At 45.9% G+C, this 12,558-nt stretch overlaps 1 long non-coding RNA gene across 2 annotated transcripts in view; it reads right to left on the bottom strand.

Annotated features, from left to right (window-relative positions):
• LOC137538712 (uncharacterized) overlaps positions 1–12,558 on the bottom strand; it is a 921,113-nt gene that overhangs the window by 867,435 nt on the left and 41,120 nt on the right. For both annotated transcript variants that reach the window (XR_011024864.1, XR_011024865.1), the window contains exon 2: positions 11,526–11,684. This is a non-coding gene — a long non-coding RNA (uncharacterized lncRNA). The remainder of the gene's footprint in view (positions 1–11,525; positions 11,685–12,558) is intronic.

The raw sequence follows: 12,558 nt of genomic DNA, 5'->3' as shown, positions 1-12,558 counted from the left end.
AACTTTTAAAATATAATTTTTGATATCCTGGGAACGTAATCACTCTGGTCTCACTACTTTATACCAGAAGTTAGGTTAATGGGAAGGGTTTAAGCTGCCCCCTGGACCAAACATTTGGACCCATGGTTCCTGGCAGTGTTGGTTAAAGAGGTAAATGTGGTAAATACATGAACTGTCGTTTGCCCCTGCTAAAACGCCGCTCTTCCGTGGCAGAACGGGAATGGGTAACGTCTTTACCCCCCAAATCCCCCCTGCTAAATCCATGACCAACTTGGTCGTGGATTTTGCTGCTCCTGGAGGCAGAGCTTTCGGCTGTAGCTCTGCCTCCATATGCGTCTATCAGCGGCGGATCTCCGCCTCTCCCCCACCTCTCTCAGTGAAGGAAGACTGAGAGGGGCGGAGGAGAGGCGGCGATCAGCACTGATAGACGCGCTGAGAGGCAGGGCTGCAGCCATTAGCCCTGCCTCAACAGGAAGCGCTCCCCGCATAGCACGGAGGGGATTTGAGGGGTAAAGACCCCTCGTTCAGCCGCGGGATAAACATATCAGTATCAGGGGTAAACATGCCCATGTAGAATATAAGGTAAAAAGCGGTTTTAAAAGTCACTTCAGAGTCTCTTTAAATGTATACTACGGTATTTCCCTTTGAAACTTTAAAGGGAACCATAGATGAACAAAAGATCTTATACATACCTGGGGCTTCCTCCAGCCCCATACGCTGTGATCGATCCCACACTGCCATCCTCCTCTGCCCGGAGCTACGAGAACCGGCACCCCGCTGTTCCGTCAGTCGGAGCCAGTCTGAGTGTAAGGGAAGTGCGCTCTTTGCGTATCTCTGCAGCAGCGGCTAGAGAGATACGTAGAGGGCGCACTTCTCCTGCGTAGCCTGGATCCGATGACGTCAGTGATGGGACCCGGTTCTCGTAGATGCGGGAAGACTGAGGACGGCGTCGTGGGATCGATCAGAGGGTATGGGGCTGGAGGAAGCCCCAGGTATGTATGAAAGCTTTCTCATTTTTCCGTCTAGGTTCATCTCTGGTTCCCTTTAAAATCGATTTTCTCAAGAACAAAGTTGTAGCCACTGATCACCTTTAGAATGCATGCCATTTTGGTGATTGTAGCATGTATGTGGGCTTAGCTATTAACGTTAAAGTCAAATCCGTGATCACGGCTTCTACATGTAATCATGGCTAAAATCCGAGTTGAATTCGGAGCTCCGATTCAAATCCGGATCACGATCACGGCGTATCGGGATTTCGATTCTGCCATGGCCGGATTTACTCGTATTCGTGATTGGGGTATCCGAGCATCACTGGTGGTGGGAGCATGTCTGGATATACAGTATGTTCAAGGTGTATCTGGAGGTGTGGCAGAGGTGTAACTGGAGATGTGGTGAAGGCATATTTGAAGATGTGTTGGTGAAGGCGTGTACAGATATGTGGTCAAGGAGTATCTGGAGATGTGGTCAAGGAGTATCTGGAGATGTGGTCAAGGAGTATCTGGAGATGTGGTCAAGGAGTATCTGGAGATGTGGTCAAGGAGTATCTGGAGATGTGGTCAAGGAGTATCTGGAGATGTGGTCAAGGAGTATCTGGAGATGTGGTCAAGGAGTATCTGGAGATGTGGCCGAGATGTATCTGGAGATGTGGCGGAGGCGTATCTGGAGATGTGGCGGAGGCGTATCTGGAGATGTGGCGGAGGCTTATCTGGAGATGTGGCGGAGGCGTAACCTGGAGATGTGGCGGAGGCGTATCTGGAGATGTGGCGGAGGCGTATCTGGAGATGTGGCGGAGGCGTATCTGGAGATGTGGCGGAGGCGTATCTGGAGATGTGGCGGAGGCGTATCTGGAGATGTGGCGGAGGCGTATCTGGAGATGTGGCGGAGGCGTATCTGGAGATGTGGCGGAGGCGTATCTGGAGATGTGGCGGAGGCGTATCTGGAGATGTGGCGGAGGCGTATCTGGAGATGTGGCAGAGATATATCTGGAGATGTGGCAGAGATATATCTGGAGATGTGGCAGAGATATATCTGGAGATGTGGCAGAGATATATCTGGAGATGTGGCAGAGATATATCTGGAGATGTGGCAGATATATCTGGAGATGTGGCAGGTGTAGCTGGAGATGTGGCAGAGATATATCTGGAGATGTGGCAGAGATATATCTGGAGATGTGGCAGGTGTAGCTGGAGATGTGGCAGAGATATATCTGGAGATGTGGCAGAGATATATCTGGAGATGTGGCAGGCGTAGCTGGAGATTTAGCTGAGGCATATCTGGAGATGTGGTGAAGTTGTATCTGGATATGTGGCGGAGGTGTATCTGGATATGTGGTGGAGGCATAACTGGAGTTGTGGTGGAGGCATATCTGGAGATGTGGCGGAGGCGTATCTGGGGCTGTGGCGGAGGTGTATCTGGATATGTGGCGGAGGCATATCTGGAGATGAGGTGGAGGCGTATCTGGAGATGTGGCGGAGGCGTATCTGGAGATGTGGCGGAGGCGTATCTGGAGATGTGGCGGAGGCGTATCTGGGGCTGTGACGGAGGTGTATCTGGAGATGAGGCGGAGGTGTATCTGGAGATGAGGCGGAGGTGTATCTGGAGATGAGGTGGAGTCATATCTGGAGATGTGGCGGAGGCGAATCTGGGGCTGTGGCGGAGGTGTATCTGGATATGTGATGGAGGCATATCTGGAGATGTGGTGGAGGCGTAACTGGGGCTGTGGCGGAGGTGTATCTGGATATGTGATGGAGGCATATCTGGAGATGTGGTGGAGGCGTAACTGGGGCTGTGGCGGAGGTGTATCTGGATATGTGGTGGAGGCATACCTGGAGATGTGGCGGAGGTGTATCTGGAGATGTGGCGCAGGTGTATCTGGAGATCGGGTGAAGATGAAGACATATCTTTTGTCCATACACAGTATGTTTGAGCTAAAAAGTGTCCCCCTATCTAATTTCAGGAAGTGTAGAGGTATGCACTAACCACTTCTGGGTGTTCCTCAACACATTATACAGAGTTAATGATACTAAGGCCTGGAACCCACTAGTTTTTTTGAGCATTTAGGGAGCGCTTTCAACCAGGGACGGATCTAGGAGGGGGCAAGCGGGTATCTTGCCCCAGGCGCAGTTTGTTGAATTCTTAAAAAGGCGGCAAAGTTAATGGCAGTTTAGGCGCCAAAACCTGACCTTGCCCCAGGCGCAACTTGGTCTTGATCCGTCCCTGCTTTCAACCGCTAGCGATTTCCCTAAACCCTCTACCAATGTAAATGGATGGGTCAGATTCCACTAAAGTGATTGCAATTAAGGAAATCACAATCACAGGACATACAGCATTTTGGGAGGGTTTTCATTCTAATGTATTGTATAGGAGCAGGGAAAACTCTTCCAAAATCACTTGCAAAATGCTACCACAAATCGCTAGCGATTGCAATAGCGCTTTTTAGTGGGTTCCAGGCCTTACAATTAGTCTTACCAGAATCTCCACCCACACAAGAACAAGGAAAATCAGGTATTTAGCCAGTGATGAGACACTGAATTCATTTTTCACACTGCTGTTCTATGAGGTCTTCTACAATTTCCCAGAACAGAAACTTGAGGGGACATCCAAAGTTACAAAAATATTGTTTTAAGCACTTTATCCACCACTACAGTATATCTACGTCCTCTGTGACTTCATCTTAGCCACGAGTCAGTAGATATACGTCTTGTAGCAGAAGCAGTGCTGTGCAGGATTGGGCTTGCTCCTGTGCACATTTCTGGCACTATCTGATGCAGCACTAATTGGTGAATGGGAATATATGTTTCCTGAGCTAATGAGATTGATTTTTTTACCATTAAAAATACTTTTATTTTCTCATTCATAGTGAAAAATACACTCTGTAGCATTATTTCAAAATCAAATATCTTCACCATAAATTGTGACAGGAACATAATCTAAGTTTTGTGATAAGCGGTAAGAATAGCCAAACAAAATTTGTGTTCTTTATCTTCAGTAGCACTTTTTATTTTTAAACTGGAATTGGTAAAACTGAGAAATCGTGTTTTTTCTATTATTTTTGCTTGTTTTCCCATTAAAATTCATAGAAAACAAAATTGTTCGAGGGAAAAAATGGCATACAATGAAAGCCTAGTTTGTCTTGAAAAAAACAATATACATTTCATTCCTGCGTCATAAGTAGGGATAAAGTTATTTCTGATTAAATAAGGACATAGCTAAACTGTCAAAACTGCTCTGGTCCATAAGTGGGAAACAAGGTTTGGATGCGAAGTGGTTAAAAATAAAAATTTAGCCGCAAAATTTCCCTTTGCGTTTGTGAAGTACCCCCAAGCTTATTAGTAATAATCCTAATATTGTATAGCGCTTTTCTCCTGTCGGACTCAAATCGCTCAAGAGCTGCAGCCATTAAGTGCGCGTTGAAGTAGCCACCCTGCAGTGTTAGGAAGTCTTGCCCAAGAACTTCTTACTGAATAGGTACTGACCCTAGCCAGGATTCAAACCCTGGGCACCCATGTCAAAGGCAGAGCCTCTAACCAGTACACTATTCAGCTTCTCAAACGCACTTAGAAAATAAGTGTTGTAAAGAAACCCTGACGTATACCAAGAACATTATTCTGCTGCTATTACATGAACCATCACAGATCTCCCCCACAGCGGTTAAATTGACTTCAGTGTGTGAATTCATGTAACACTCACATGCTTCAGGTGTGACGAAATCCTACAGCATTCGAGGAAAAGCAAGGTGGTTTTTCTTGATAAGTTTCAACGTCCTCCTTGAAGGGTCAGGGAGAGTTCACAAACAGTTTGAGTAATTAATTGTGGTGTTGAAGGAACTCCATCCAGAAGGATCTGACTTGCATCCTGCTCCTTCTGAAGGCTTCACAGCAGTAGCTGGATTTTGATAGATTGTTTGGCAGCTAAACAGCCATAACCAGCCTTTGGGGGCTTTAAGTGACTTCATTTTGTCAGGGGTCAAAGGGAGAAGCTGGGGGAGGTGAAGGTTTAAGGTCAGGACATCCTATAACCAGGTCATCATGAGCTACCGGGGGTTGATGTGTCTGGCCTTTCCCCGGGCCTTGTTATACCTGGTTTCCTAACAAAAGGCCTTCCCACCAGGGTGGGCTATCATAATATCCATCAAAGGTTCACGAGGTCAGCGGCCTTTTGTGCATGTAGATTAACGGCCCTCAAGGGTCACCCTGTAAGTGAGAAGCTCTTGCTCAGCTTGTGTTTCCTGGTAGCAGAGATATCACCCATAAATCAGGAGCTCGCAGTCGTTAACCAACGAGGCTTCTTTTAAAAATAAAAGATGATTTGTTGATACGTTGCAGGATGTTCAGGAGGGAGAAGGTGGGGGGGATTACAACTGCCAGGGAAATTAATGGGAGCGTTAGACACTCTGTTTATCTGTTACAGAGTATCCAGTTATCCTTATGGAGAATCGGAGCCACCAGAATTATTTTGTCGAGGGTCTACAGGAACCCAGGAGAGCTCTACCGAAACACCGCAAAGTACCGAATTGCCTTCTTAAAGCGAGACTCCGCTTTCACTAAAAATTACTGCCAACCTCTATCAGTTCTCCACAAGACTTCTTGTCATTTTATGTTGCTATAAACTATCTTCCCATGTCAGCGCGCAGCTGGCTATGAATTTCCAGTACTGACTGAGGCTGGAATTGCTTTTCTATGCAGGCCTGGAATGTGGACTCTCTTAGTGGAATATGAGAAATGTCATACCTAGATGCAGGAGGAATTATATGCACAGGACGGGAACCCTTGTTACTCAATCTTTACACCTGGAGTAATCCACTGCCTAGCAGAAAACTTGAACAAGCTTATGCTAGGTACACACCATACAATTTTCTGGCAGATTTACCTGCCAGATATTTCCAACATGTCAGATCTGAATTTAAATCGTTTTTCTATTCTCTGATCGATTTTCTGATCGATTTTCATAGAAGTGAATGGAAATCGATTGGAAAATCGATCCAAAAATGATCAGAAAATCGATTAAAATTCAGAACGGACATGTTGGAAATAATCGATCTGGCAAGTAAATCTGCCAGAAAATTGTATGCTGTGTTCCTAGCATTATATCACTGCCTTTTATCTGCTGTGCCTGTAATAAGAGTCCTTTGTTTCAGACATCTTAGACGTTTGCCTTAGACATTTTCTAGCCTTCGATGACATCTTGTCATGATTACTGGAACACAGAATAGAGGACAGAAATAAAATTTGGATTTATTTTTTTTCCTCAAATTGTACCTGTGAACATGTAAAAGTTAGATACCTTAGTAGAAGGAAGCCACTGGATAGCAGAGGTTTCTATCTTGAGCCCACCGATGTAACGCTTGTTGGATGTGCTCTTATGGCCGTGTTCCTGTCCATGTACGAGCACGCTGGGTACTGCACCTGTGCGAGTATGGCCTGTGCAGTAGAACACAGCCTATCCTGCCTGGGTTTTACTTTTAAAGAGAACCAGAGACAAAATACAGAAAAGATTGTATACATACCTGGGGCTTCCTCCAGCCCCATACACACGGATCGCTCCCACGCCGCTGTCCTCCGCTGCCCGCAGCTACGAGAACCGGCTCCCCGCTCCTCCGTCAGTCGGAGCCAGTCTAGCGTAGGAGAAGTGCGCTCTGCAAATCTCCTCAGCAGCCGCTGGAGAGATACGTAGGGGGCGCACTTCTCCTGCGTAGCCTGGCTCCGATGACCGTGACGGGAGACGGTTCTTGTAGTTGCGGGCAGTGTAGGACAGCGGCGTGGGAGCGATCTGTGCGTATGGGGCTGGAGTAAGCCCCAGGTATGTATAAAATCTTTTCTTTATTTTGTCTCTGGTTCCCTTTAAGCATGAGCAGCTGCTCAGACTCAGATCAAACTCAGGCCTACGCAGTACAACCACGATCATGCATGGCTGGGGACCTGGTAATGAAAGAAAATCCAACAAGCCGTTGTCAGATATGCTTGGAAGGTTCCAGCGCTGGATTGTTGGGTTTAAAGAGGCACTTAAAAAGACTCTGAAGTCTCATAAATTGCCACTGTTTATGTAACAGTTACCTTCAGCAGTATTGCCCTAAGTAAAATGCCGCATCCCGCGGCAGATCGCTGGTTTTAAACCCCCCAAATACCGGGGCAAAAATCCACGACTTTCCTGGTCGTGGATTTCGCTGCCCGGGGAGGCAGAGCTTTGAGCTGCAGCTCTGCCTCCATTCATATCACCCCCCACGGATCTCCGCCTCTCCCCCACCCCTCTCAGTGAAGGAAGACAGAGGGGTGGGGAGAGGCGGCGATTAGCGTGGATTAACACGCATGGAGGCAGAGCTACAGCTCAAAGCTCTGCCTCTATGAGGAAGCGTTTCCGCATTTTCCCATGGGGATTTGGGGGGTTTAAAACCAGCGATCTTCTGCAGGGATGTGGCGTTTTAGTTAGGGGGCGATACTGCTGAAGGTAACTGTTACATAGAAAGTGGCATTTTATGAGACTTCAGAGTCCCTTTAAGCCTGTAAAAAAAAAAATAAAAAAATATCAGTTTTACTCTCCTGGGGCATGTACCAGCCCTCTGCAGCTGTCCGGTGCCCTCGCAGTCACCCACAGATCCTCCTGTCCTCCGCCGTCAGCTACTTTCGTTTCGGCAACAGGACTGGCCACGCGTAGTCTTCTTTGCGTTCCTGTCTGCAATAGGGTCCTGTGCAGGACAGTATTGCAGACGGGAATGCGAAGAAGGAGACGCATGGCCAGGCTTGTTGGCGAAATGAAAGTTGCATGGCGTTGGAGGACAGGAGGGATCCGCGAGTGACTGCAAGGGCACCGGACAGCTGCAGAGGGCTGGTACATGCCCCAGGAGAGTAAAACTGATTTTTTTTTTTTTTGCAGACTTAAAAATCCCTTTAAAGGGGAACTGAAGTAAGAGGTATACGGAGGCTGCCATATTTATTTCCTTTTAATCAATACCAGTTGCCTGGCAGCCCTGCTGGTCTATTTCTCTGCAGTAGTATCTGAATAACACCAGAAACAAGCATGCAGCTAGTCTTGTCAGATCTGACTTTAAAGTCTGAAACACCTGATCTGCTGCATGCTTGTTCAGGGGCTATGGCTAATAGTATTAGAGGCAGAGGATCAGCAGGGCTGCCAGGCAACTGGTATTGCTTAAAAGGAAATAAACATGGAAGCCTCCATATACCTCTTTTTTGTCCTTACAGACAGGCTTTTAGGGCTCGTTTCCACTATCGCGAATCTGCATGCGTCCAACGCATGCAGATTCGCACATGTAATGCAAGTGGATGGGCCTGTTTCCACTGTAGCGTTGTTGAGGTGCGTTTTTTTCAGCGGTAAAAAAATGCACAAAAGAGCCAACGATTTCGCCTGCGAGTGGAATGCATGCGAATCGCCGCTAATGTATTTAATAGGAAATTCGCATGCGGCTATGGTATGCGAATTTTCATGCGAATTCGCATGCGAATTCGCATATGTACCAATGTAATTCAAACAGGCAGTGACATGGTTAATTTCGCATATACCCTCACCTATGCGAATTTGCATGCGAATTCGCGGCAAAAAACGCGCAAAAATTCGCATCCGCATGCTAATTCATGGAATTTCAACAGCGGTGGAATCCAGGCGATTCTGCACCGCAATAGTGGAAACGAGCCCTGAGGCTTAGGCAAACCAGGCAGACGCCTGGGGTGACAACTGTAGGAGGGGGAACCACAGATGTAGTCTGGGATTCTTATAACCAACTGCTTGTTCCAATAAGAAAGAGATTGCTCGTACAGTAATTTTAACATCTAAATGGGCTGCTGTATTGATTATTGCAAATCTGGTTGTATTCCCAGGACATTATTCTAACCTGTAAGGACCCAGGCTGTACATAAACACTATTATGCTTATAAAGAGTATACACACCACACCCCTCAAAACCATCATAGAAAGTGTTTGTTATATGGGTTCAGCGAGTTTGGGCCAGGGAGATTTGTGCACACAGAACTAATTGATGTAGGTTATAATCTTCCTGGGGTAGAGAGACAAAAGGTTCCTTGTCTGGGGTGCCAAAATGGCCAGAAACAGCCCTGCTTACAGGTTTACTTTAACCTCTGACACGGTTAGTAAAATTATATATATATATATATATATTTTTTTTTTTTTTTTTTTTTTTTTTTGGGGGGGGGGGGGGGGGGGAGGAGAAGGAAACATGGTGTATTATCAAAGGATAATTGGCCGAAAGTAAGAGTATATTATACTCACAAGTGTAGGTTGCTTAAAAAAAAAAAAAAAAAAAAAGCAACCACTCCTCCGGGCATGTGGGGAAGTCCCGTCCCCACTCGGTCTTTCTAGAAGTCGGTCGCTCCTCCTTTAAAAAGACTTCACTCCAACCAGGTGTCATGAAGACCCCACGTTGTGGGGTGGTACAGCAAGATACAGGAGAGTAGGAGGCGCCCTTGGAGATGACTATGTAACAATCATATAAAGTTATATCCAAAAATTCTTGCCTACCTTATATAAGGAGACTTTCACTTATTAAGGCACCCAGGATCTCCAGATCCATACCTTAGCACCCTATTTGACCCGAGGAAGTGGTTTGAGCTGCGAAACACGTTGTCTGAAGTGCTGACTAACAAATAACTATACTCTTTTTAACAAGTGGAAGTCTCCTTATATAAGGTAGGCAAGAATTTTTGAATATAACTTCATATAATTGTTACATACAGTCATCTCCAAGAGTGCCTCCTACTCTCCGGTATCTTACTAAAGCGAAAAAAAAACCTTATGATATAATGAATTTTATGTGTAGTATGGATATTTAATACATTAGTAGCAAAGAAAATAGTCTAAAATTTTTATTTTCAGGTATACAGATTTTCTTTTATAACATTGCATCATTCTCTAATAATTGCAGTTGACACAATTCACTCTGCATTTTAAAAATGATGAAACAGAGCAAGCGAGTGACCCTTTGAACTTTCCTCTGCAGTAAAACCACAAAAAAAGTTTTTTTTAACTCTTCCTGTACTGGAAACAATATGAGACTCATATCTGTGGTACTAATGTTCCATTTCGGTGCTGCACATACAATTCATTCTATCATAAGTTTATTTTCACTTCAGATTCCCCTTAAAAGGTAACCCCATCTTCAGCACTCTACAAATGGCCTCTGTTACCAAAAACTTGAAAGTTAGCATCTTCCCTCTTGATTTCCAAGTCCAGTTTCACTTAACCAGTAATTTCAATTACCAATATGTTTTACTAGCAGCACCCAACTCATGCGGCGATGGCGAAATACATACTACTGTACAACAGCTCCTATCCAATCCCAAATGCAGCCCCTTTTCCATGCATAGTGTTTGTGCACCACAGCCCCTCTCCATACCAGTAGTGGGTAGGATGGAGGCATAGCCGGCCTTTGACCTGAGCGACTAGAGCGGTCGCTCAGGGCGCCGGCTTCCAAGGGGGCGCCTATAGCTGGTTGCCTATACTGAGGGCACCAACACCTGGCTACCTATGGGGGGGATGGAGACCTTCACCTGACTTCCTATACTGGGGGTACCTATGCTTGACAACCTATATTGAGGGCACCTACACATGAGATCCTATACTGGGGGCACCTATGCCTGGCTATCTACTTATACCGAGTCTGAGGGCTTTTTTTTGGGGGGGGGTGGCGCACTGCGGCTATAACGCATGGTGCAAATTGGCGGTGCTGTGCTATCATTCTAAATGGGAGGGAGCGGGGGAGGAGGGGGGGCGGCTAACTGTCCCACTGATTGTTTTCATTAATATTCCTGAAAGGCTCTAGCCTTCATTTCTAAGTATATTCAGGATACTGCACTCTTTCCATCCATTCGTGGTTATTAATAGTATTTTTCCTATTATACATATGTGACGTGTCACGGACATCTGAGCATTTGGCGTGATGTGTCACGACATCAAAAAGGTTGGGAACCACTGTCCTAGGAGATATCTCAGGAGAAAAGGTGAATTACATATGGGCCTGTGTGTGCGGGCGTGTGTGTATGTGTGTGTGTGTGTGCGTGCATGCGCGAAGAGGATGAAGGGGGGCACAAAAATCAGGTTTCGCTCAGGGCGCTGTGAAACCTAAGGCCAGTCCTAGATGGAGGCACCCAATGTATGTTTTATTTCAGTATTTTTAAATACAAATAAAAAAAATATTATAATAAAAAGAGAGGTAATTGCTTACCTCACCAGAAGATATAGACACCAGTTTAACTGGAAAAAAAAGTTTGTATGCAAAAAGCAATCTGACAACGCATTTCACAGGTCATGGCCTGCTTCCTCAGGTCAATACAAAATGCCTTGATAGCATAGGGGATAGAGTATAGGCGCCTCTAATGTCACTGCTCAGGGAAGCTTGTTCTATATAAAGGTCTCTGGAGCTTGATTAGACATAGCTCCCCACCCAGCAACTCCAGAGTCACTCCAGCCTCTCCATACCATCCATTCTCTGATGACACCCATGTGTGCTGCATGTTCTGCATAGCCACTTATATTACATGAATGTAGAAAGAAATTCTCACCTTATGTCAGAAAGATAGCGCACCTGTGCCTGCGGATTACATCATCTGTAATGATTTCACAGAAAAGTGTCGCTGGGAATGAGGTAACGGGAAGAAGAAGTGTCACTTTGGATAAACTTCCGAACTCTCTCTCTTTCCTTCTCTCTCTTTCTCTGTTACCTGCGTGAATAATGAAGCAATTGGCACCAGTTTAAATTACCAACTATTGTTAATTCACATCATTAAAGCGAGCAGCAGAATAATGTAAAAAGGCACTTAATTAGCAACCGCGGTGAGCTGCGGGCCATGTGTAACACACTTCTCAGACTCCATTTCACAAGTGTGCTTCCTGCCTGCGTTCAGGAAGAGGGAAAGAAAAACACGTAATCGCCAAGGATTCATTGTTTAGGGAGATCAGTTTCCTGAGACATCAGAGGACCAAACACCGGGGCAGGTTAATCAAATCCAGTACAAATCAGAGGGCAGAACATCAGGGCAGATTTATCAACACCGGTGCACGGATAAGTAATGTTCCAGGGAATCAGTAATACAACAACAACAAATAACATTTGTAAAGCGCTTTTCTCCCGTAGGACTCAGAGAGCATAAGCATGGCTCAGACCATCGTGGTACAGAGGGAGAATTTTATAAGTCCGGAAATGCCAGGCTAAACAGGTGGCTTTTCAGTCTGGATTTGAATGGCTCCAGGGATGGTGCTGTCATTGCTGGGCGTGGCAGGGAGTTCCAAAGAGTAGGGGCAGCATGACAGAAGGCTCTATCTCCAGATTTTTTGAGGTGCACCAAGTTTATAGAACTTGCTGATCTGAGGTTGTGAGAGGTGTGGTGCAGCTTCAGCAAGTCCTTCATGGATCCAGGGCCCAGATTGTGCAGGGATTTGAATGTCAGCAGTCCAATCTTGAAGAGTATTCTCCATTTTACTGGTAGCCAGTGCAGTGAGCGAAGGATCGGTGTAATGCGACAGTGGCGAGGCTGGTTTGTTAGCAATCTGGCAGAAGCATTCTGCACTAATTCCAGGCGGTGCAGGTCCTTGTTT

This window comes from Hyperolius riggenbachi, chromosome 11 (assembly GCF_040937935.1).
Source record: "Hyperolius riggenbachi isolate aHypRig1 chromosome 11, aHypRig1.pri, whole genome shotgun sequence".
NCBI lineage: Eukaryota > Metazoa > Chordata > Amphibia > Anura > Hyperoliidae > Hyperolius > Hyperolius riggenbachi.
Note: the sequence above shows the minus strand (reverse complement) of the source record. Positions and strands in the feature narration are given on the sequence as shown.